This window comes from Anabrus simplex, chromosome 8 (assembly GCF_040414725.1).
Source record: "Anabrus simplex isolate iqAnaSimp1 chromosome 8, ASM4041472v1, whole genome shotgun sequence".
In the NCBI taxonomy this organism is placed as follows: domain Eukaryota; kingdom Metazoa; phylum Arthropoda; class Insecta; order Orthoptera; family Tettigoniidae; genus Anabrus; species Anabrus simplex.
In genome coordinates, this window is record NC_090272.1 from 41,852,913 (window position 1) to 41,861,588 (window position 8,676).

The window sequence follows — 8,676 nt, forward strand, 5'->3', positions numbered from 1 at the left end:
GTTTTCGGGTCATGGCCTCCCCAGTTGCTCTCCGCCAAATTTGTCGATCTCGTGCAGCTACTCTCCAATTCCGGATCTTGAGGATATGTACTGTGTCTTGATGTACATCATCTTACCATCTGTTACGTGGCCTTGCCACAGGCCTTCCTCCTCCAAAGTCTCGTAAGAATACTTTCTTTGGGATTCGGTGTTCTTCCATCATAATTAGATGACCTTCCCATGTCTCTTCATTCGAATGGCATGCGACTGGGGTGCCTCCTCATACAGGGAATATAGTTCATTGTTATATCTTACTCTCCATTCCCCTTGTACGCATATGGGTCCATAAATTCTCTTCAGCATTTTCCTTTCGAAGGAATCTATCTTCTCCACGGCTTTCTTTGAGAGGGTCCACGTATCACTTCCATAGTAGTAGTACAGGTACTGCGAAGTATGCTCTGTTGGCAGCTTGAATTCTTGCCTGTATTTCCACCATTTCCTCATTCTTGTTCTTTAGATGTACACCAAGATATTTATATTCATCCTCCACCTCCACTTTGGATCCTTCAGGGACAAGTCAGTAATTTGTATACTTCCTTCTCCAAGCCTGCACCATTACCTTCGTCTTTTGTTCATTGATCTTAAGTCCAATATCTTTGCCTTCTCTACTCAAGTCTCCAAATGCTTCTTTAACTGTCCTTGTTGTTCTTCCCATCAAGTTTATGTCATCAGCATATCCCACTAGTTGTATAGAATTCTCCACTGGTGTCCACACTTAACTTTCTAATCACTGATTCTAGTGCCAGGTTAAATAGAATTGATGCTAAGCCATATCCTTGCATCAATCCCTGATTCACTTCGAAGAAGCTGCCTACTTCAGTCTGAATTTTCACTCCCACCATCGTATTTCTCATAGTTAATTCCACCAGTCGCACCAGCTTTTCTGGTATCTTGAACTCTCTTAACATTTCCATTAATTTATCCCTGTCAATAGAGTCGTATGCTTGTTGAAAGTTGATAAACATCTGTATCACATCTATGCCCCGTTCCCAACACTTCTCCAACACTTGTTTCACAGTAAATTTCTGATCAGTAGTGGATCTTCCCTTCAGGAACCCTGCCTGGCATTCTACTAGAATTTCTTCCGCCAGGGGTTCTAGTCTCTTCTTCAGGATGGAGGTGAACAGCTTATATACTGTACACAGCAGTGTGATCCCTCTATAACTGCTACATACCAACTTATACCCTTTCTTGTATATTGGGCATATGATGCCTTTGCGCTAGTCTTCAGGCATTTCTTCTGTATTCTACACACTCACAATTAGATAATATATAGCTTCTGCCTAGGAACAACTGTGTGTAAAGCTGGTAAAAGGCTAACATCTTGGTGGAATGATGAAGTGAGAGCAGCTTGTAAACGTAAAAAGAAGGCTTATCAGAAATGGCTCCAAACAAGTGCCGAGACAGACAGGGATTTGTATGTAGATGAAAGAAAGAGAGAGAAACAAACAGTTGTTGAATCCACAAAGAAGTCGTGGGAAGATTTTGGCAATAACCTGGAAAGGCTAGGTCAATCGGCGGGGAAACCTTTCTGGACAGTAGTAAAGAATCTTAGGAAGGGAGGGGAAAAGGAAATGAGCAGTTTTTGAGTAACTCAGGTGTACTCATAATAGATCCCAAGGAATCACTGGAGAGATGGAGGGAATATTTTGAAAATCTTCTCAATGTAAAAGGAAATCATCCTGGTGGCGTTGCGAACATCCAAGCTCATGGGGAGGAGGAAAATGATGTTGATGAAATTACGCTTGAGGAAGTGGAAAGGATGGTAAATAAACTCCATTGTCATACAGCAGCAGAAATAGATGAAATTAGACCTGAAATGGTGAAGTATAGTGGGAAGACAGGAATGAAATGGCTTCATAGAGTAGTAAGATTAGCGTGGAGTTTTGGTAAGGTACCTTCAAATTGGACAAAAGCAGTAATTGCACCTATCTATAAGCAAGGGAACAGGAAGGATTGCAACAACTATCGAGGTATCTCATTGATTAGTATACCAGGCAAAGTATTCACTGGCATCTTGGAAGGGAGGGTGCGATCAGTCGTTGAGAGGAAGTTGGATGAAAACCAGTGTGGTTTCAGACCACAGAGTGGCTGTCAGTATCAGATTTTCAGTATGTCCCAGGTAATTGAAAAATGCTACCAGAGGAATAGGCAGTTGTGTTTGTGTTTCGTAGATCTAGAGAAAGCATATGACAGGGTACCGAGGGAAAAGATGTTCGCTATACTATGGGACTATGGAATTAAAGGTAGATTATTAAAATCAATCAAAGGCTTTTATGTTGACAACTGGGCTTCAGTGAGAATTGATGGTAGAATGAATTCCTGGTTCAGGGTACTTACAGGGGTTACACAAGGCTGTAATCTTTCCCCTTTGCTGTTCGTAGTTTACATGGATCATCTGCTGAAAGGTATAAAATGGCAGGGAGGGATTCAGTTAGGTGGAAAGGTAGTAAGCAGTCTAGCCTATGCTGACGACTTGGTCTTAATGGCAGACTGTGCCGAAAGCCTTCAGTCTAACATCTTTGAACTTGGAAAATAGGTGCAATGAGTATGGCGTGAAAATTAGCCTTTCGAAGACTAAATTGATGTCAGTAGGTAAGAAATTCAACAGAATTGAATGTCAGATTGGTGATACAAATCTGCAACAGGTCGATAATTTCAAGTATTTAGGTTGTGTGTTTTCCCAGGATGGTAATATAGTAAGTGAGATTGAATCAAGGTGTCGTAAAGCTCATGCAGTGACCTCGCAGTTGCGGTCAACTGTATTCTGTAAGAAGGAAGTCAGCTACCAGACGAAACAATCTTTACATCGGTCTGTTTTCAGACCAACTTCCCTTTACGGGAGCGAAAGCTGGGCGTCTCACGACATAAAATACTAAGGTAGAGCGTATAGCACGACCAGGGATTGAACCAAGAAAACAAGAATAACATGAACCAGATAACTTACGGTGCAATCCCAATAGTAAGGTCGTCGCAATGTGTAGAAGCAACCGGGGCCAAGAGGCCAGGCGAATCAATAAAAAAATAAAATTAGCTAAAGGCTGGAATAATAACCACTGAATAAAATTTGAAGAAAAGAAAACTTTAATTAATATTAACCTCTAAAGAAAAAATAACCGACCTCTCAAACTACAATTGTTTTAAAATTTAAAGGTTGCAACTGGATCAATTAAAAGGCAAAATTAACTGAAAATTAAACCATCAAGGTCGATGCATTAATTTAAAGAATCAAATCACAATTAAAATCTATAAATTCACAGTTACAGTCTCGAAGGTGAAAACTTCTCCAATGACAATCTCGGTCATACCCTACCAACCCATATTACCTCGGTAATCTTCAAGAAATAACCCAAATGAAGGTACATGATCCACAAGAAGGATAACTAAGAGAACATTACATCAGAGACCGAAACTTAAATCACTTGAATATCATCAAACAGCAACCGGTCCACCACAAGGCGACCAAATCAAGACCATTACATCACACGGTTCTAGCCGTCAATAATCAACTCAGATCCTCGCCTGTCACAGGCAACAGGACAACGCCCACCCACGTGTGCATTCTATTACATCGTACAGAAACAAAACAGAGTCACCGTAATTCAAAATGGCTACGCCAGTACCGAGTAGCTCAAAAGAAAAGTTTTCATCTTAACAATATTCCAATATTACCAAACACCCTCGAATAGGTTTGAAAAATTTAGTAATCAAATAATTATTATTATTATTAAAAGGGAAATAAGAAAAATGAATTAGGTTACACCGATACTACATACATATTTACCAATGAGGAGCTCCCCAAATATAAAAATCTTGTTTCATGCGCATGAAACCTTAAGTGACAGAACCAAAAGTTAAAATTAATATCATAGTTACCATTGAACCTTGAAACCCCAAACCTAGATTGAATTTTACAAGCTCATAACAAGACCAGTAGGAAAAGTCCTTCACTTTAAATACGCAAAAGAAATGTCCGAAACATCAAATATTCCATTTCTCAGATTTCATAGCCATAAATTTTCTTCATGTCTTCAAACGTCATTATTAGTAGTTTCTTCGGCGATATCAACCCAATTCAGAAGTACATATGAATCTACTTACGAGGTCGGCTAGTTAGAAGAGAATATTTTTTTTAAATGACAAACCAAACAACGAGCCTAAGGCTCAGGTGGAAGTCCTTTAACCCGGATCAAAATTCACCAACATCTTCTTTCTTGAATAAATAACTTGTTGTTAAACCACAACCAAGAGCTTAGCTTCAGAGCGTCTCTTCAATTCAGTCCCAAGAATTAAAAACAAAAACGCTCAGACATCATTGTCGAGGACGGAGCCTCGCCAGGTGAACTTCACATTTCGCAGACAGATCGCAGCACCACTAGCCACCTCGTGTTTCTATAACCAAGTCCACCGCAAGATGGCTCCCCATGCGCAAATCCAAGAAGGGACCATGGTATCTCGAACTCTTAATTCGTGGACACGCACACCATAATATTAAACTATATAAATGGAATCCAATATATGTAGTTCTAAGGTAATGGAGTAATACCACTCCATTACAGCCTCCCCCTCGAAAAGGTCTGCAAGGGGTGGGGCATGACGAGCAGGTCCGATGAAAATTACAATTATATATATGAAAATTTGGTTTCCTCCAACAACCAACACTAACATGTCACGAAGCGAGTAGAGGCACATGAACACACATGCCAAACCAAGTGCTACAGCTCGCCCACAGTTCTTTAAGATTCCATTAAGTTCTTTTTTTTTTTATATTACAATCTTCCTTGAAATGTTCACTTAATTCCGAAGCGATTGACCAAATACGAGTAGTACATGAGTGCTCAAGTTCGTTGTAACACAATTAAACCTCAGGAACACACTACGCTGAGAAGACTGGTCTTACAATAATTTTAAGAGTAGCATAAAAAATTCTCTGGAACTTGTTTTGGGGTTTTCTCTTACGTAGGAAAAAGGCATGACTTTCTGAATGGTAAGGTATTACCACATTAAGTAATAAGATAAAATACAAGGAGAAGAAAAGAAAAGAAAAAATAAGATAACTAGGAAACACAAACATCTTCAAGACATAAGTCAGTGCACCGAATTCTACATAATCCTTAAGTGACGTTTCCACACTAATCTCCTTATCATCAGTTTCCTTTACCATAGAGGCACGTACTCCAGATCAAGGAATATTACATAAATAACTAGACCACACAATCAATAATCATGCCAACAGCAAGAATTAGGAGGAAATAACATTACAATACAGTTAAATTTAACACACATATACATCTCCGTGAAATCAAGGGCCAGCAAACAAGTAGAATTACATAGTCCCCCACAAAAATTTCTTTTAAAATCATATCTAGTTCAGAAATCAACAATTACTCAACACTAACTCAGGATCAACTTCCATACCCCAGTACACATAATCTCATTCCAAAGAGAAGCTGAATGACTAGAACAAGAATCAATAGAAGGACACGGAACAAACATGCTTAGTATAGAAAAATTAAACTAGAGTAGAAGATATCAATGTTCAGAGCCATGGTAAAAGGTTAATTACAGTTGGAGACATATGCACAATTCAGATGCAGGGTACGCGTAAGGTGGGTCATCAACAACCGAACTAGCAGCAATTACCAGACAATTAACATACAATATGAACACCTACACCGGGACAGAAAATGACCAGGAGAAACACGGGAGACAACACAATTCTGAAATCACATATTCCTTCTACAAGCCCCCATATGCAGGTAGAGGATCGATGACTGCAATACGGTCAGAATGAGCAGAATAATCCCATACTTATTCTTCTTAATGACAGAACGATAATTTACTATACCAACGACATCATTCAGATGTAACTCCCATTATAAAAGGCCTTAGATAGGCAGGTTACTTAAAATGAACGTTTAAATCCACAAGCATAAGCAAGATGACCACAGGTGAACAAGACATGGCAGAGAATATAAGAAGTTGAAACACAAGTCAGGTGACAGACCCGAAATAAACACCTACTTAAGAATTTTTCCCAAAATGAGTTGTAGATACATAAAATGAGTTTTCACCAAATCCACCTTTGACACCCAGAGAAAAATAAAAAGGCAATGTACAACCTCCTCAAGGTGTCCATACTACAACAACCCACATAATAAGTAACTCAAATAACAACAATACATCACCACTCAAATGACCACCAGTGCCGATGTGTCAGCCACGAAGGTAAAGGACATACAAATCCTCGACAGCATCTCACAAATCACAGAGTGCCCACCCAATATCATCACAACAACCGCAATAACCATCATGACTTCAGAGGAACACAGTCACCTCTCAACGAAACCATAATGCCTCCCAAATATAATTCCCAAAATCAAACCCATAATACCAAAACTTCACCAATACACAAGGATCAGAAACCATACCCTAAGGTCAAAAGGAGGTACACTCCTTAGGTCATGAATCCTTTAACTATCTCAACATCACTTCACACTAACGGACGGAAGAAGTAAAACTCTAAGTACATTACATGAACCTACAACTCAAATTGAACAACATTTTCAATAAAACAATTCGTAATTTTCCCCAAAACACCTTAGAAATTGATGATAACGGCGATGAATAAGCAGGGTACCAGAGCACCTTACAACGTGAAGTCCTACCGGATATACAATACTTCAACAGGAAGAAATCACTCAACACAACTATCCTTACACTTCCCCTTTTGAAAATGGCAAGAACACCTAACAGTAGACTATACCACCCATAACCCCAACCAGGTTTCCATGAGCAGAAAACAACTTTTAAACACTAGAACATCATTTACAGGCCAGAACATAAAATAATTTTTCAACTAACACAGATTCAACTCTCCTCCACAACTACATCACCTAGTAGAATAAGAATAAGGACAAGAAATCAATCCACAATTAATAATTATGTTTCATGGAAGCATTGAGCGTCTGTGTTAGTTTGGAAGTGTCTTTATCATTTTGACGAATTTTTCTTCATATCAATTCACCATGGCTGAGCTTCAAGCAACAACAGTTTCACAAGAGGCTTTGTCTGTTGCCCAGCTGGAGTTAGGAGGTAATCCAAATGCATTTGCGTTGAGAAGGCCGTTCGATCCTGTAGCACATGAGTTGGACGCTACTTTCCGACTCACGCGTTTTGCTGACTTAAAAGGATGAGGGTGTAAAGCCCCTCAGGAGGTTCTCTGGAAACTCCTTGAGGGACTTCAGCAAGATGATAACAATGCACAGGATGAACATGCTCATTTCATGCATATGCATATTCCTCGAATTGGTATCGGAATGGATTCCTCCGTGACACCACTGCGGCATGGCGGTCTTTGTTTAGTTCAAACTACCGACTTCTTTTATCCTATCGTGGATGACCCTTACATGATGGGTAAAATAGCTTGTGCAAATGTGCTAAGTGACTTGTATGCTATGGGTGTTACAGAATGTGATAACATGTTAATGCTTTTGGGTGTTTCTACGAAGATGACAGAGAAAGAGAGGGATGTAGTTGTGCCACTGATTATGAGAGGATTCAAAGATTCAGCGTGGGAGGCTGGTACCACGGTGACAGGAGGGCAAACTGTGGTTAATCCTTGGTGTACCATTGGAGGTGTTGCTTCAACAGTTTGCCAACCTAATGAATACATTGTGCCCGATAATGCTGTAGTGGGTGATGTCTTGGTTCTTACTAAACCATTGGGTACTCAGGTCGCTGTCAATGCTCACCAGTGGCTTGAACAACCTGAGCGCTGGAATAGAATTAAATTGGTTGTGTCTGAAGATGATGTTCGAAAGGCATATCAGCGGTCGATGGATTCCATGGCAAGGTTGAACAGAATAGCTGCACGCTTAATGCACAAGTATAATGCTCATGGGGCTACTGATGTTACAGGTTTTGGTTTATTGGGACATGCTCAAAATTTGGCTCGACATCAGAAAAATGAAGTATCATTTGTGATTCACAATTTGCCTGTCATTGCTAAAATGGCAGCTGTCGCTAAAGCTTGTGGTAATATGTTCCAGTTACTTCAGGGACATTCTCCCGAAACGTCTGGTGGCTTGCTTATTTGCTTACCTAGAGAGCAGGCTGCAGCTTATTGCAAGGATATAGAGAAGCAGGAAGGATATCAGGCATGGATTATTGGTATTGTAGAAAAGGGAAATCGCACTGCACGGATAATCGACAAACCACGCTCTGCTACCAAATACACTCTCACGACATAAAATACTAAGGTAGAGCGTATAGCACGACCAGGGATTGAACCAAGAAAACAAGAATAACATGAACCAGATAACTTACGGTGCAATCCCAATAGTAAGGTCGTCGCAATGTGTAGAAGCAACCGGGGCCAAGAGGCCAGGCGAATCAATAAAAAAATAAAATTAGCTAAAGGCTGGAATAATAACCACTGAATAAAATTTGAAGAAAAGAAAACTTTAATTAATATTAACCTCTAAAGAAAAAATAACCGACCTCTCAAACTACAATTGTTTTAAAATTTAAAGGTTGCAACTGGATCAATTAAAAGGCAAAATTAACTGAAAATTAAACCATCAAGGTCGATGCATTAATTTAAAGAATCAAATCACAATTAAAATCTATAAATTC

The 8,676-nt window shown here is 39.5% G+C and overlaps 1 pseudogene; it reads left to right on the top strand.

Moving 5' to 3' along the window:
• Nucleotides 1–7,044: 7,044 nt before the first annotated feature.
• Nucleotides 7,045–8,291, top strand: LOC137501896 (inactive selenide, water dikinase-like protein; annotated as a pseudogene).
• Nucleotides 8,292–8,676: the final 385 nt, after the last annotated feature.